General features: G+C 36.7%; 1 pseudogene; it reads left to right on the top strand.

Moving 5' to 3' along the window:
• Positions 1–392: 392 nt before the first annotated feature.
• The window catches only part of LOC125650196 (uncharacterized), a 42,507-nt pseudogene continuing 24,724 nt past the window's right edge, over positions 393–18,175 (top strand).

Here is an 18,175-nt window from a genome sequence, read left to right as displayed (position 1 = left end):
TACACAACAGTTTACTATGTACGTAAACGTCATACTGTACATTTGATAAATCCACTATATTATACACGAGAGTGTTAAGTGAAGCCCCGTGGCAGCAGTAGGATTTTAGTTTTGAATTTTTCAAGCTTAAATTGGAATACCAACATAACCCAAGTGATTAACATGCATCTAGTATCATAATTTGTGAGGGATTTAGTTGACTTAAGCACTCTAAGTGAAGGTGTTTAGTTAGTGTATTTAAATATTTGTCTTGAAAATGTGCTTCATGGGTTTTCTCTATTCTGAGGATAGTTTATTGTGTCACTTAATCGGTTTGTACATGCTGACCTGTGTTGTATTTTCAATGAAACCTTGTTCTGTTATTTAGATGACCTTTTTTCCAGATATGAAGAATGGGAAGTAAAGCAACTTCACCAAAAAAGGATTTTGATGGAGGTGCAATTCGGGGAAGAAGTCGCTCTTTCACTGGAATAACCTGAAAATTTCGTAAACGGAGCAAAAGTCCACCCCGAGAACGGAGCTCGTCTTTTACAGATACCAGGCCTAAAAGAGGAAGTTTCAAATTTTCTAGTCATAATGGAGGCGTTTCCTCTCCAAATGGGTACATTCCCTCAGGAGGCAACCAAAGTTCTAGTCCTACTAAAAGCATCTCCATCAAGTTTGGTGTCCGATCTCGAGAGGAGGAAAACGATTCCTCTAGGTTGTTTTCCACCTCGTGTCCAACTCGCTCCAGACATTTCCCTCCATTGCTGGACTCCAAGCAGAAAGACACTCTGGGCAGAGACACCATACGCAGGTCTCTGACTCGGAAAGACAGTGAGTCTCCAAGACTTTGTCCAAAACAGATGAGACAGATCTCAAAGGACTTGTATGGTGAGAAATTAGCAGATATATCAAAGCGGCGGGGACTGGCTGTCCAGAATCGAGACTTGTCAATGTCACAAGCTAGTCTAGGTCATATGTCTTCTATGTCGCAGTCTCTCCATAGCTTGGGAAATATTGGTTTGGAAGAGGAAGAAGAGAATATCGGTCCTGTGTATGGAAAGATAGTGCTAAGACAAAATAGGCCAATACATCTACATATAATTAGATACAGTGGCGATTTTGATCTTCGAGTGGGGACTGGGTCTCTAGTGAACTCTGATATGTACAATAGGCACTGCAATTTAGTGCAAAATAAAAGTCCTGTAGAACCGCAGCGCAGGGTATCCCAGCCTACTATGTCATCATCAGACTCAAAGGTGAAGGTCAACACACAGAGATCACCAGAGGAGGTAGTACAAGCAAGGCGAATGTTGGTTTACCGGGCTTTGAAAACTGATGGTGAAGAACTTGGCCAAAATGTAGATCGTAAGTCTATACCTATACTAGTTGACAGGCGGTTAAACAAATCTCCTTCATCCTTATACAGATCTCCCTCACCAAACAGTAGCTTAACTTCACCGCACTCATTATTATCACATAGCAACAGTGCTTTGTCTCCAGGCAACCATTCTGTGTCACATAGCAACAGGTTATCACATCATTCATCAGTTAGTAACAGTGTTTTGTATCCATGTAACCGTTCTGTATCACCTAGCAACAGATCATCTCCAACTAATGCACCTTCAGAACTTTTGATTAACAACAGTAACTTGCAAAATGATTGCAGTAATTCAAGGAGTATGGAAAATGTTGCACCCCAAACACCAGAAAAGAGTTCTGTTCATGTGACCCCACCCAAGCTCACCCCAAACAAATGAGCACTGCCTACTATTGATGAGTATAAAATTCTCAGTTCATGTGTGCCTTCAAATCGCGAATTGTGGGGATCTTATGAAAGCCTAACAATGTAAAACTTATAAGGTACCAATTTTGATGCACCAGATGCGCATTTCGACAAATAATGTCTCTTCAATGTGATCCAGAAAAAATGAGGATCTTTCGGAGGAATCTGGTGTTAGGGAACGCAGCCAGTGTATCATTAAATTCTAGACATGATTACAAAATGTCAACATTTCTCCTTTGGAATTGGAAGATCCTGGATTTCGTAATCGCAGCAGTAGTTGGAGTGCACGAGCACCCAGTATGGAGACCAGTTTTTCACAAACATCCCCTGTTAATCGATTGTGGAGTTATAGTGTTACATCATTGTCCGACATGGGATTAGAACCAGTTGTACCTTCCAAAAATAGATACTTTGAAACAAAGCGTGATGAATATTTTGGTAAGTCCTTAAAGTGTTTGTACCCTTTTTATGGGCTAATTATCAACACCATTAGTTTTTATTTCTTTCATGAAAAATACATTTTGATTTACCAAAAGCAAACTTTGTAATTTGAAAAAAATTAGTCTTTGTGAAAAGGGTCATAAAAACTGGTTACAATTAATCAAGAATGTCACACACAGCAGCAGAGATGGGTGTATTTATAAATGGCTGTGGAATAATTTGAGACTGCTCTCCTATGGTATTCTTGTATTTTTTGCCTATCGCCAATGAAAGCAATTTTGTACTGGATAGCCCATAGCCATAATTATGTATTGGAGACATATGGCATATATATATATATATATATATATATATATATATATATATATATATATTCAATAACTTATTTTTTCTTGGTATCGGGGTAGAATAAAGTCAAAAAATAAAATGCAATGCTCAAACTTTTATCTATAGCGCTTTCGCCCTGCGGGCTCGTCAATAGATTTTTAAACAATGTAAACAAGTTCCATTATGATGTCATCCTCGTGACGTTATGTGGGCAACGTTAAACATAATACAGTCATGATTGTGACGTCAGAACATTATACAATGTTAATGTTAGGCACTTTTAAAAATACAGACATATTTTAAACAGTTCCGTCTATAAGTTTTAAGCGCCTCTAAATTCCTGTACATTAAAGGAGACATTCTATGTAAAATATACATGTTAAATAACATGAAGTAAAAATATTAACAGTTTAGTTTCGGCTTAAACAGTTTTATGAAATAGTTTTCCTTGGCTTTGCGTAATTGTTCATTTTCCTCTTTTACGTATATACATGTTTAAAAGGAAAATATAGGAAAATAATGAAAAATTAAACCATACCTATGGAACTTGAAAAGTTTGGTACCAATGGCGTCGATTCGAATACTATCGCGTGGACATGTATTTCTCCATTTTGAATCTCGTCTACTCTAGTTCACGTCGTTCTGAGATGTCACATAAAATCCGTAAAAGCATGTAAATCTTATTTTCTTAAAGAGACACTACATCTCATTTTGCGCAAAAATCATGAAATGACAATTTTCCCAGCGCTTTCTCAATTTTTGTTGCATTGTTGAAAGTATGAACTTTACGAAAATAACACTTATCTAAAGTTAAAAATTATCGTTTTAACGTAAAAATTAATACTTTTTGATGGCCTATACAAAAAATATCGAGTCTCCTCCTTTTAGTCTTCAGACGCATGCGCATAGACAGTAAACAGTGCAGCATGTCGTCCAGTGAGAGAAAGTGTAATTGATAGATCTAGCATTTTGACAGATTCTGTGAGAAAAGAGGTAAACATAGAATGAGATAAAACTCATGCGTGAAATAAAATTTACCTAGGGATCAGTATGACCGTTGGAAAACAGAGAGCTCGGAGAAACGCATGTAACTCAGTGGCGGATCTAGGATTTCCGAAGAGGGGTGTGAAAGTCAAAGATTAGCCAAAGTAATTGGCCATTCGGGTGCAAAATTTTGATTTTCATTCACAATCTGTGGCGTAAAAAGGGAGGGGGATACTGGCCCCCTAAATCTGCCATTGAGACTAGCTGCGAAAAGTAAGTACGTGCTATTTCTATCTGAACACGACACGTGTTAGTTGTAAAAACATCGGTCAATGGGAACATGGAAGGGTTTCTGTTGAAATAATTATTTATAATTAGTTATTATAAGGAGCAGGGAATAATCTTATGTACTTGAAAGGTGAGTGTGGACCCCTTGAAGGGGAATTTAGATAATTTCCTACACAACACCTTTGCTGTCATTCAAAACCACGTGATGTAAATAAGCATTCAAAAGTCCGAGTCAGCATGAAGAAACCTTTGAATTCCGGACGATCTTCAACGCGCAGTTGAGAGTAAATTGATGTATCCCAAATGTTCAAAATTGTTAGTATCGATGTGAATTTTATCATTTTATCAATATATGGTTTAAAAAACACTTCATTAAAATGTGGAAAATGAGCTGTAGTGTCTCTTTAATCATATATAATCACTCCACGATTAACGCCATGTTTTTTGTTGTGGTTCAAACGCTATGTTTGTAAATTTGCTAAATAACGACGCTGAATATGACGTCACAATGTACTGTTTACATCGATTGCGTTATATTTCCCGCGCTCAATATAATATAGGCGGATCAAATGTCCAGGATGCTTTGATACAGCTCCGTCCGCGTGCTAACTTCGAGTTGTTTTTGTCCTGTTTTGGATATAGATACTAATGCCAAAACTTTTTTGCTTCGCCCTCAAACACGGTCACGCCGTAAAACATATTATATATATATATATATATATATATGTCTGTTTGTTTAATAACCATTTGTATTTGTGCACAACAGCAAGGACTATTCGTGCTTATTAATACATCACAGAAGTATCCTGTGCAACTATTCAATGTTTTTTATGTCTTAGAATCAAAGATACAGAGTCAGAATAAAAAATGGAGAGGGCATATTGTTTTTGATTTGTCCTGTAGTTTGTCTGTAGCAAGCAGCTTTAACACTGATTATGACTATAAAGAAATCTTGAAAATTCTTGTCACAAAATGTTTTGAATTGTACCATGTTTGACAAGCTTGTGACTTTATAATGTCTTTAACTTGATTTAAACGTTAATACTGTTTTTTTTTTTTTTCCATTTTACCACTACTTCTGTATACATCGCATATTTTGCTATACATCGTATATACACTGTACTACACATACGCATATGTAACTTTACTACTACTCTATGAGCATGAAGTTCTACCCATATTTACTCATTACTTTGATATAATATACTCACTACTGGTACATTATGATGTGTGAAACAATATTACATGTACAATATGCAAACTTGAGATTACTTTTACTATAAAGTTGTAGGAAAAGAGAAAGTGGCAAAGCTGATTGCAATGCATGTGACCGGTCAACAGGGAATGCTTACTCCTCCTAGGCACCTGATCCCACCTCTGGTGTGTCCAGAGGTCCGTGTTTGCCCAATTATCTATTTTGTATTGCTTATAGGAGTTATGAGATTGATCACTGTTCGTTATCTTCACCTTGCATTACGGTATTTACTAAATATATTGAATAAAAATAAACTTACCTCAGAAGTGAAGCGACGACAATCTGGTTTATAAGAGAAATTAGTAAGTGAAGTTTTCAATTATTCTACAACTATATGTGTGGGGTCTATATCACTGTAATTGTGGGGTTTATATAATACTATATATATATATATATATATATATATATATATATATATATATATATATATATATATATGTGTGTGTGTGTGTGTGTGTGTGTGTGTGTGTGTATATGTAAAACTTATACGGTACCAATTTTGATGCACCAGATGCGCATTTCGACAAATAATGTGTCTTCAGTGATGCTCAACCGAAATGTGGAGTCAAATTCGTATAAGGATAAGAGCTATGCATGAGGGAGATAATCCTTAATTTTGAAATGAATTTTTAAATTTTATAACAGCAATTAAATATACATCCGTATTTTCAAGCTAGTAACGAAGTACTTAGCTACTGGGCTGTAGAGACCCTCGGGGACTAACAGTCCACCAGCAGAGGCCTCGACCCAGCGGTCATAATGTAAAACTTATACGGTACCAATTTTGATGCACCAGATGCGCATTTCGACAAATAATGTGTCTTCAGTGATGCTAATCAGTATTTTATAATGAATAAACCGCCGCGGTGGCCCGGGGTTCGAATCCCGCGACACACCTAAGTCGTTAAAACATGTAGTGACAGTTCCATCGCCAAACGCTCGGCATCAGGTGTAAATGTCACGGGTCCTCGGAGATGACCTTACAAACGGATGAACCGTGTCACAGTAGGTGTGGCACGCGAAAGAACCCTCACTGCTCATTTGCCTTCAGCGTCGAGCCCTTCACCGGTCTTGGTGACGTCTCCATATGAGTGAAAAATTCTCGAATGAGACGTTAAGCAAGATACAATCAATCAATATTATGAATAACATAACAAGGACTAAGCAGCAGGCAACGCCTATATAAGCCTTCTCCTTTAAGGTACTAGTGTAATGATTCCGGATATTTGAGGTACGACCATGCAGAGTTCTCAATTAGTCACTTTACATCACGTGATCTTATTAGTATATAAATACCAAGACTCCGCAGTCGTCAGTGTCATTCAGAGAGAAGACCCAGCCAAGTTGAGAGGACGAGATTATGTGTACTAATAAAGTATTCATAGTAAACAATTCCTCGCCTGTTCTTACAGTTAGAGAGTGAATTTGGAAGGCCATCAGAAGTCTGGCCTGCCACGAAGAGGTTGACCTCCAGTAAAGAGACTAGCCATAATTCGTTTTTGGTGTCGTCCGCATTGGCTGAACAGACCGTCGTCCAGGCCGCTGTACTCATTGTCCGTTCTGAATAAGGCATCCTACAATGAGTATAGTGGTTGAAGGGCTACCACATATACTGTCCGTCCTGAATAAGGCGTCCTAAAGTATATGGGGTAATCCGAGGGCGACTGGGCTCTACATTTTAAGTTAGCACTACCAGTGTATCGTTGCTTGCCTCTGATTGATATAGTGATTCTCTATTTGATTATAATTAACCTAGATAAGGTTAGAACATATTTGTATATTTTGGCAGTCCACTAAAATCTTACCAATTAGTTTAAATGAGTTATTGTTGAATACCCCAAACCCTGGAATTGACCAGGTACGATCCCAGAATGTAATGTAAATACGTTACACAAGGTAAAGTCCACATAATTATGGACACAAGAAATTACAATATAGATATAGATATGAAGTAAAAGGATAGTAAGTCATTCCAAATATAATGATTATAAAATGAAATAATCATACGATATATCTGCCCAAATCCTTTGCTGCAAGTCGAACCCTACAATAAATTACTCGCTCAATACGGATTTTTCTCGTATGATACGGGTTTTTTCCACGGCGTCATGTGACCAAGATCTGACCAATTATATTTCAACAATTTTGTGAGACAGTTCGTAAGTGTAACAGGCAAAGCACATTTCTCCAAAGTCAGGGAAATAATCGAAAGTGATGGCAGATACACGATTCGTGATATTGCCAAAGCTGTTGGCACATCGCTATCACGGGTGCATTTCATTTTGAAAGTACAAAAGGTTTCTGCCAGATGGATATACCGCATATAATGACAGATAACCAAACACGGGTACGAGTACAAACCGCTAAGCATTTGCTAAAAATTATGTCCTTAATTCAATCAAAGACTATTTGCAAACATTGTTACTGGTGACGAAGCATGAGTTCACTATTTCGAACCATTAAGAAAAATTGAAAACCAAATATGGTTAACTAAACACGGTAAAAGGCCTGTAGTTGTGAAAAGAACCATAAGGACAAAGAAGGTTCTATATTGCATATTCTTCTGTATTGGTATAGCCATAAAAATTCCGGTGCCGAAGGGAAAACGTGTTATAGGTCGGTATTACCGAGATGTTATACTAAAAGAGCTCAAGAAATATAATCATAAACGACGCCCTGTGCCAGGGTTTAGGCATATTCGTCTACTTCATGATAATGCTTCATCGCATACATCTCAGCTTGTGAAACAAATTTTGAAGTCGGAGAAGGTGACCGTCTTGCCACGCCCACCATACTCTCCAGATGTAGCCCCATGCGATTTTTCCTTTTTCCAAAACTTAAAACGTTCTTATCTAGTCGAAATAATGTATTTCAAACCGCGGAAAATACTTTGAAGGATATAATGTTCATTTTACTATTTGAGTCGAATGCTTTTGAGATATCGTACAATACACATTACATATCGAACAGCCCTCGCTCGTTCAACCATTAGCAAAACACATCAGGATTCGATATCGACAGGAATAGAAATAAAACCTACTTTAGTCCTCATACAACCATTAGAAAAACGGTCATGATTCGATATCGATAGGCATTGTGCAGGGAACTGCCCACAAAAGTAGCATTGTGCACTACCAGCAAATGGGACCTACATGTACATGTACGTCATTGTACCACCAAACGAACATCATAGAGGTGAATGTCCAACAAAAGTATTCTGGAGGCATTTTCATCTATCAAGTATTATTTTTTACTTTAATAGGTTTTCAGATTACATGCATTGAGATTTACCTGCAAACCGTCCTGTCATCACTTAGGACATTAAATAATTCATTTCTTATAAATCATAAGTGTTCAGAGTGAATTGCTGCAATGTTTCTTTTCATTCCTTAAATTACATGCAAGTTTTAAAGATGAATACAGGTTAAATGTGCATTAGTACGTTGTATGATACGAATTTGTGCCCTACAATGCCTTATCATAATATGAACATTGAGCGTGATGTCAATAACCTCAACCTACATATATAGAACTTTCACAACTATCCCTGTTCGTGAAACTGTCCAAACGTTTTGACAACAAAATGTACAGATTTGTGGCCACGTTGTTTGTAGGCTGTTTTATTGGTAAGATATTCTTCTTTTAAGTTTTACGTGTCAAGAAAAGCTAAGGCATCGTTCTTTTTTTTTTAATAAAACGCCGTATATAATTGACTATTTAATGAATGTAACGCATATATTACACGTAACGCACGCAAGATAATCTGTTGTTAAAGTTATAATAGCTCTCAATCTGAAAATATATATTTTCAATAAAAATGTGCTCTTTCGATAGCATTATATAGTAATCAATTTTACTTCGGGACGAAAGTTAACTTCATCCAGAGCCTCTTGATAGATCTTCGGACACAAATATTAATGATTAACTGATTCTATCATGTTTAACGTCTCTCTCGAGAATAGTTCACTCATATGGAGACGTCATCAAGACCGGTGAGGGCTTCAAATATAGGTCTTTGTTCGGTGCTTACGGTCATTGAGCAGTAAGAGTTCTTTAGCGTGCCACACCTGCTGTGACACGGGTCATCTGTTTTTAAGGTCATCACCGAGGACCGAGATGGAACTGTCACTACCCGTTGTAACAACTTAGGTCTGTCGCTGTCGGGGTTGGACCTCTAGATCACCGCGGCTGTACAAAAGTTTATAAACTTAATTTTTATCTGTTATTGAAAAAGTAAATTATAATTTTGCAACAAACATTTTCGACTCCAAAAATAAGACTTGTAGTACTTTGTGGAAAAATCCATACGATATATCCTTAAAACTTTCAAAAAAGAAGAAAAAAGGCGTATTCATTGTTGATTATGATTGGTTAATGTTTCCGCCACACTCAACAATATTTCAGTTATTGGTGGAAGAGAGAACCCAAATACAATGTACCTGGGAAGAGACCACCGACCTTCCGAAATGTAAACTGGGAATCTTCCTCACTTACCGGTGCGAGCGGGATTCGAACCCGTGTTATTTTAAGCGCGATGCTCTAACCACTCGGCCACGGAGGCGTACTGAAGAGAACAATTTGTTAAAGGAAGCACGTGACTCGAGGTTTCATACACAAAGTGGATACTGGGGGTGGGGTAATCTATGGATTTAAGCATAATTGTGTACCCATCAGTTTAAAAATAACACTGGTTTGGAAAAAGCACAGCATAAGAATTTTGGAACGGACAATATTTCTCTCCGGAGCAATTTGCAGTTGAAATATCTCTTTATTTACATTCGCCAGGGTTTTTTTTTTTTTGGTACCGTCAAAATGTAAAATTTATATTAAAAAAATTTTTTTTTTATGAATTAGCAAAAAATCTTAATATGTATGCCATTCTGAAGCATTTACAGGTAATTACAAATGTTGTCAATTAACAGTCTAAAGAAAGCGTGACCCATTCATTTTAGTTGCAAGCTGGAAGCACGTGCGATTTTTTCCTGGAAGACCTGTTTTTGAATGACCGATACACTTCCCGCTCAGAATGATACTTAATTGTTGGAAGAAGTAATTCTGCTCATTCAAAATAAAAACATCAGCTTAAACAAGGCTTCAGAAATATACTCAATCCCAAAGGCCACTTTGTCATATAAAGTTAATGGAAAGCTGCCACTGTTCTATAAAAGTGGACCTCGTCCAGTTCTTACAGAAAACAAAGATGCAAAACTTGCAGACTGGGCATGCAAAATGGCTGCAATGGGGTTTGTACGAACAAGAAATTAGCTTTTGGATATAGTTCAAATTAATGAAAGGACGCCTTAACAGCTTTCAAAAGCGAGAGCTGTGATAACTCCTCAAAAAGTGGAATTGTGGTTCAATTACCTCAAACATTATATTGATCATGACATCAAGGACCCTTCTCTTGGACTGATCCGTTAAGGTGGTTCAACGCAGATGAATCAGGGTTTCCGTTGTGTCCGGAAAGCGGAAACATCTTAGCACCGAGAGGCGTTGCAAGTGTGTACAATTTTACTTTCTCCGACAAGTCTCAAATTACGGCATTAGCTTGCATGTGTGCTAATGGGCATTTTCGTAAGCCTCTTATTGTATTTCCTGGCCAGAGGTTTTCGTATAATCCTCTAGATGGTTTTCCAGAAGCAGTGATGGGTAGAACTGCTACAGGCTGGACGGACAAGGAGCTTTTTCTAGATATGAATGAAAGATATTTTCATACTTCACATAAATGCTTCGGGTGTGACGAAACCTGTTCTTCTGCGTGCTGGTCACTCATCCCATCTCGCTCTAGAAGTATGTGACCTATGTAGAAAAAATGGGGTTGAACTTTACTGCTTTCTTGCACATGCTTTCCATTATTCAACCATGCGATCTGCGCCTCTTTAATTGTCTGAAAGATTCTTGGCGACAAGCAGTTAGGGATTGCCAACTACAAATTATTGGTGAATAAGTCACAAAAACAAAATTTACTAGTGTATTTAGAAACGCATGGATGAAATCCGTCACCCCAGACGTTGCCATAAAAGCATTTAAAGAGAGTGGATTGTTCCCATTTAACCAAAGTAAACCCCTCTCCACTGTAAAAATGCAGTCAAGTTACATTTTTCAGAATCCGTCAACCGTTTCCTTATCATCACCAAGTGTCTTGTCCCAACGGGATGGTACTTTAAATTCGTCTGGGAGTTCTTGCAACTTGTCATCAGTTTCTTCCACAAACATGACCGAATCTGCTGCCTTACCTTCAGCTTCATCTTGTAAATTACCAGAATCTGTTGCATTGCCTTCTGTTTCTTTTTTCAACATAGTCTGCCTCCAACATGCATGATCAATCTGTTTGCTTTGTTGTGAAGGTGTCAAATTTTCATCCTGCAATACTGAAGTGTCAGAAGAATCATCTGCACCTCTTGGGAAGTATGTAACCTGCAAATATCTACAGTATTACAGCTAACATCAAATGAAGCTTCATCGTACAGCTTAACAATGTACACTATATAATTTAACCCTTTGACTCCTCCACAATTTCTCCAGCTATTGATGAAACTCTTCAAATTCCAGTGTTCAAGACTGGAAAATCTACAAAGAATTCACTCTTCCACGCCCCGCCCATTCGTAGTGTAACAGGTTTCTCGATCCCTTCAAGTAATAACAGGAACACCAGTTTGGGTTCTCGACAACACGTTTATTCAGGAGTTACCAATGCACGAATTGTCCATTGATGAAACCCTATAACAACAATTTTAAGCAATATGCTATATGCAAGGTGAAGATAACGAACAGTGATATATAAAACATGAATACTACAATTTCACATAAATCCTGATGTACAACCAACATACGATTGCAGCATCACATGGGTGATCCATATCAAGGGAGATAACTTAATACATGTATACATCACATTGAATCTCCCAAATCCTATAGACTTTACCTTCATCATAAAACTTTACAATAATTATCACTATAATATGTATTGACATTATTAATTATTGAATTAAATAAAACCTATGGTGAGCATATCATTCTATGGGAATACAACTGTAGGCTTGAGTGAACAATATTTACAGATGACACCAAACTGGTCTGATCTATAAACCTTGTAAGTCATAAAACATACCTTTGCTTTAAAATAATACACAGTATCCTTAGACGAATCTGACTCCACCTTTTGGCACGCTGTTTTTTGGCTATAGCTCTAAGGCATACTATAAAACCTGGCCTGGCCCCGATTTTGGCCTCTAATTATGCTCCATCCCAAATTTTTGCCTGGCCTCAAATTTGGTCTCTAAAAATTTTGTTGGCCTCAAACAAATAATTTTTTTAATTCAAAATGTTGATTGATTTCATTGATTTATTATTGGTTTTAGTTTTTCAAAGTCATAACAGATATATGATATGTTTCTGTTGTTTTGTAAATGTGCACTTTAAAATAATCATGAACTACCACCAATCTGATTGATTTTATTTTGACTGCGGATAACTCCGTTTACCTGATCAGGATATGGGGCTCACGGCGGGTGTGACCGGTCAACAGGGGATGCTTACTCCTCCTAGGCACCTGATCCCACCTCTGGTGTGTCCAGGGGTCCGTGTTTGCCCAACTATCTATTTTGTATTGCTTGTAGGAGTTATGAGATTGATCACTGTTCGTTATCTTCACCTTGCATTGAAAATCTATTTATCAGTTTATTGAATCAATCATTTTCTTTTCCTTTAATTTATAGCTGAATGTACTAGTACACACTAATGAAACAAATGACATATTGATGGATTATTTTCAGAATTATGAATGATTTCATTGATTTATTATTGGTTTTAGTTTTTCAAAGTTGTAGAAATTAAATGATTATGTACATTAGAATAAACATGAACTACTACCAATCTGATTGATTTTATTTGATTAGTTTATTTGACAAAATTATTTGCTTTTTCCTTCCTAACTTATGTACTAGTACACCAAAAAGTATACTGATGAAATGATTGATTTATTGATATTTTTTGCATTCAATAGAATTCAATTTGATATCAATTTACAAATTATAAAAGTGTTACAATTGTGTTGTCATTATAATGAATTCGATTTTAGATCAGCGAACATTCAGAACAGAGCACGTGGCCTTAATGTTTTCAATGTGCAGATACCACACATTTAGTGTTACTTGTTTAATTTCCAAAGCATGATAAATGACATATAAAAAAAATCAAAATAAACAGTGAAACGTTTGCTAGCATAATGATAATTGTCAATAAACTAAGGATTTTAGATTTGTATTTTAGTGTTCATTTATCTATACTTTACCTTGAATGAACAATGTAGATTAAAACGGATATGATGTATTATAAATATTTCTTTCTTGATTTCATAATTAATTTTCAATACGCATTGTAAATGTGACAAGTTCCCATGCTATGAAGGCCTGCCCTGTCAGGATAAAGGAAATATCTATCACCATATTAAAGGATGGTGATGAAAACTTTTGCTGAAGTTGGAAATTCCATTATACAGAAACAATGGAACAGTCCAACATTTGCAAATAGGGTGTGTTTGATACAACAGAAAATCTTAATTAGTAACTCATTTTAAGATTGTGCCTAAACTAAATAAGGTATACAAAACTGTCTGTCGGAATTTTCAAAATTGTGATTTTTTCTGGTTTTGTGATAAAGCAACAGTAAAACAGAACTAATTACAATTATTACATTCAATCTGTCCACCCTCTTCTTATTTTATATCAAAGCCTGCATTAATTAGTTATAACAAAAAAATCGTTTGTACCTCTACATGTAACCACTGCAGCAGCTATAAGCAAATATCAGATACATGTAATATTCATAATATTTTCTTATAATGGAGAAAAAAGGTTTATGCATCTACAAATTCACAAAGTGCAGCTTTAATTTTGTTCTTAACGTTTTTAGACTGTCATCAAAAACATCTTTCATTCTGATAATTAATGAAAATAAACGTTCTGTGCAGAGCTGTGTGATATTTCAAACCGTATCTCATAGATTAACCTCAACCTTGACTTCCTGTCAAGACCCATGCTGTAGAATAATATGTTGTAAATAATCTGATATCCCATTACAGTACTAGTGTTACATGTTTATTTCAAATATGAACATCCTTAATTCATCAAAGTTGTAGTTTCAATCTGTATGATTTATGGTAGTATTTTTATACCTAGCTATTAAACTCATTGTTCTTATCAATGAGAGTGAAGGCGGTACTCTACATTGTAGTGTGTGAAGTGTGATGATTCATCATTAAACTAGTGTGAATTTCTGTTTTTAAATTCATTATCAATAAGTGTATTGGATCATTAGTAAAATGAGAGTTTTCAATGTGCATATTTACAAAACAACACAAACATATCATTTATGTTCAACAATTTTGAAAAAACAAAACCAATAATAAATCAATGAAATCAATCATAATTCTGGAAAAAAAATCAATATACCAATCTTTCATTAGTTGTGTATACGTGTTTGGAGTGTACTAGTACATACAGATGCAAGGTGATTATAACGAACAGTGATCAATCTCATAACTCCTACAAGCAATGCAAAATAGATAGTTGGGCAAACACGGACCCCTGGACACACCAGAGGATATGAAGGGAAAAGAAAATGATTTGATCAATAAACTGATCAATAGATATTCAATAAAATTAATCAGATTGGTGGTAGTTAATGATTATTTTAAAGTGCACATTTACAAAAGAACAGAAACATATCATTTATCTGCTATATGACTGAAAAACTTAAACCAATAATAAATCAATGAATTTGATCAAAATTTTGAATTAAAAAAATTCTTTTGGTTGAGGCCAAAAATTTTTTTAGAGGCCAAATTTGAGGACAGGCCAAAATTTGGGATGGAGCATAATTAGAGGCCAAAATCGGGGCCAGGCCAGGCCAATGGGGCCAGGCAGGTTTTATAGTATGCCATAGCTCTAAACCTTCATTGTTATTTCGGTTGGGCATCACTGAAGAGACATTAATTGTCGAAATGCGCATCTGGTGCATCAAAATTGGTACCGTATAAGTTTTACAGTGAGACAAATCATATACATTACTATCACAGATATTTACATTACCTAAGTCTCACTCTCATTGATAATTTATTCCAGGAATGTGGCAACAAAAGGAATTTTATGCAAAATTACAGATTTAACATTTAGTAAAGGAATTATAGAATTGTTAAGCATTAGTAATAAATTAGTTACTTACCAATCAAGAGGAAAAATGTCGGTCTATGTCTAATTGTCAAAATAGGGGATGCTTACTCCCCCTAGGCACCTGATCCCACCTCTGGTGTGTCCAGGGGTCCGTGTTTGCCCAACTATCTATTTTGTATTGCTTGTAGGAGTTATGAGATTGATCACTGTTCGTTATCTTCACCTTGCATCCACTGAAATCAAGTCTCTTCAAAAACTGAATAAACACTGACCACAAAGAACGGAACTCTCCAAGACCAATCCAATGACATGAAACAAACTCAAACACCAATGAAATTAAAAGACACAAGGAACATTTGGCCAAAATATAATTATATACCCCAGGTCATTACACTGGGAAAGTGACCAAATTTTATGCTTGACTGCATGTTTAAATTACATTACCTTGCATAAGCATTTTATTCATGTGTGTAAAAAATGAACTGATTCTTTATATATATGCCCATCATATCATACAGTATACATGTATAATTGGAGTATGTCACGGTAGCAACGAGTCGCACGCGACTCAGACCTCCGTCAACAAATGGCGAGCGAAAATACGAAGATGAGCGGTCTGCAACTGACACCGTATGATTTCTCGCTTGACTATTATGAGACAGATGTATTTTCTTGGAAATCGGAAGAACATGGGCTTGTTTATTTCAAAGAGGGTTACATCAAGATTGTAAACTTACGTGGATTATCATCCCAATCATGTGGCCTCATACATGTAGCTCCAAAATACAGTGCACCGTGCAATTCAATCTTCCACGCCCAGCCCACTCGTAGAAAGAAGTCGCACGGGACTCCGACCTCCATCAACAAATGGCGAGCCAAAATAAGAAGATGAGGGGTCTACAACTGTTTCCCGTTTGACTGTTATGAGAAAGATGTATTTTCTTGGAAATCCAAAGAAAGTGGGGTTGTTTATTTCAAAGAGGGTTACATGTACAAAATAAAAAAGTTAATGAATTTTCTGAAAACGGCAAAGTTCACATCACAGTCAGATTTTACAGGAGCAAAAAGAAAGGAGATGATCCCCATAAGCTTCACATCGAGAATAAGACTATCCTTGATTCATAGTTCATGCGCTGCTGGGTATTTTGCCAAAGCGATCGGTCAATGTTGAGTTGTAGTTGCTAACCTGTTTGCAGTAAATTTTGTTTCAATTTCAAACTTTGAATTCAAAGACGTTGGGTAAAACCATATCCAAGTTTATGAGACCAGACTTCCATGGTGATTTTGCCCTGACGAAAGTATAGGACGACCCCCTCCCACCCACCCAAAGGGGTACGTTGGGATGTACAAAAATTCCTATATTGAACAAACTAAAATCTCCCTGATTCTACAAGGGCAAATCAATGAGCGACCAGCCTGATTTATTTCCGGTTGAGACCCACTTCTTTTTTTTTTTTTTTTTTTTTTTTTTTTTTTAAATGTAATTGTTATCTAGTGTGATGCACTTAATCAGCCCAGAACTAAAAGTCTCGGTCCTCTCCATTGACCCACTCCTCAACTGCCGTCACGATTTCTTCGTCAAACCAGAAATGGCATCCACGGGGAATAGGAAGAAGTCGCTAGGAGCTTGGTCAGCCGAATAGACAAGATGTGGTATTCATTCATACCTGTTTCGCTCTAGAGCATCCTTTGCAACTTTGCAAATATTGACTCTCGCGATGTCATATTGCAGCAGAACACCTTTAGAGAGTTTACATCGGCGTTTTTCACGGGTGGTGGTTCTCAGCTGGTCCAGCAATTTGCATAGTACACTCCAGTTATTGCACTTCTCTTGGGTAAAAAGACTAACATAACGCATTTTGCGTCCAAAAATACTGTGGCCAGCAGATGGTTGCATCTTGAACTTCTTTGGTCTTGGAGGTCCAGGCCGTATCCACTGCGTTCTCTGAGCTTTATTCAATTATCTACTCACCAGACGCAAAGGAAAATCATCTGTTTGCCTAGTATGCCTTAAAAAGGCGCTGCGTAGTGATCCTCTGATTGGCATTTGCTCATCACTAAGGGTTTGGGGACCCAATGGGCTGTTAGCTTGCGCATACCTAAACGATCATACAAGATTGTGGAAACGCTATATCCATGTGAAATATCTAATGCATATCACAGTATACCGTATCCCGAACTTTCTTGCACATTTTTTTCCTCGGTGGCATCCAGTGGGCGTCAGACCATGGTTTATCTTCTAAAGACGTTCTATTGCGTTTTACATCCCCCTACCCAGAATTTAACATGAGCATAAGATTTACCTTTTAAATACAAGTACGGAATTATAGCACGGTACTCAACTTTAGATGAAAAGCATGTCTTTGCATCACTAGCTATCGTTGACATTCAATATCTTATTAAAGAATGACTCGATACGCGTGCAATTTTGTACCCAGGTATAAAACATGTATGAAAATCGTGATCGCCTCGGTCAATTGGAAATGGGATGGGCTGATTACTTATTGACTCGCCCTCGTATGTGTAAAACTTATACGGTACCAATTTTGATGCACCAGATGCGCATTTCGACAAATAATGTCTCTTCAGTGATGCTCAACCGAAATGTTTGAAATCCGAAATAACAATGAAGTTTTAGAGCTATTATAGCCAAAAACAGCGTGCCAAAAAAAGTGGAGCCAAATTCGTTTAAGGATAAGAGCTATGCATGAGGGAGATAATCCTTAATTTTGAAATGAATTTCTAAATTTCATAACAGCAATTAAATATAAATCCGTATTTTCAAGCTAGTAACGAAGTACTTAGCTACTAGGCTGTAGAGACCCTCGGGGACTAACAGTCCACCAGCAGAGGCCTCGGTCCAGGGGTCATAATGTAAAACTTATACGGTACCAATTTTGATGCACCAGATGCGCATTTCGACAAATAATATCTCGTCTC

This window comes from Ostrea edulis, chromosome 6 (genome assembly GCF_947568905.1).
Source record: "Ostrea edulis chromosome 6, xbOstEdul1.1, whole genome shotgun sequence".
Lineage (NCBI taxonomy): Eukaryota > Metazoa > Mollusca > Bivalvia > Ostreida > Ostreidae > Ostrea > Ostrea edulis.
This window is presented reverse-complemented; position numbering and strand designations above follow the sequence as displayed.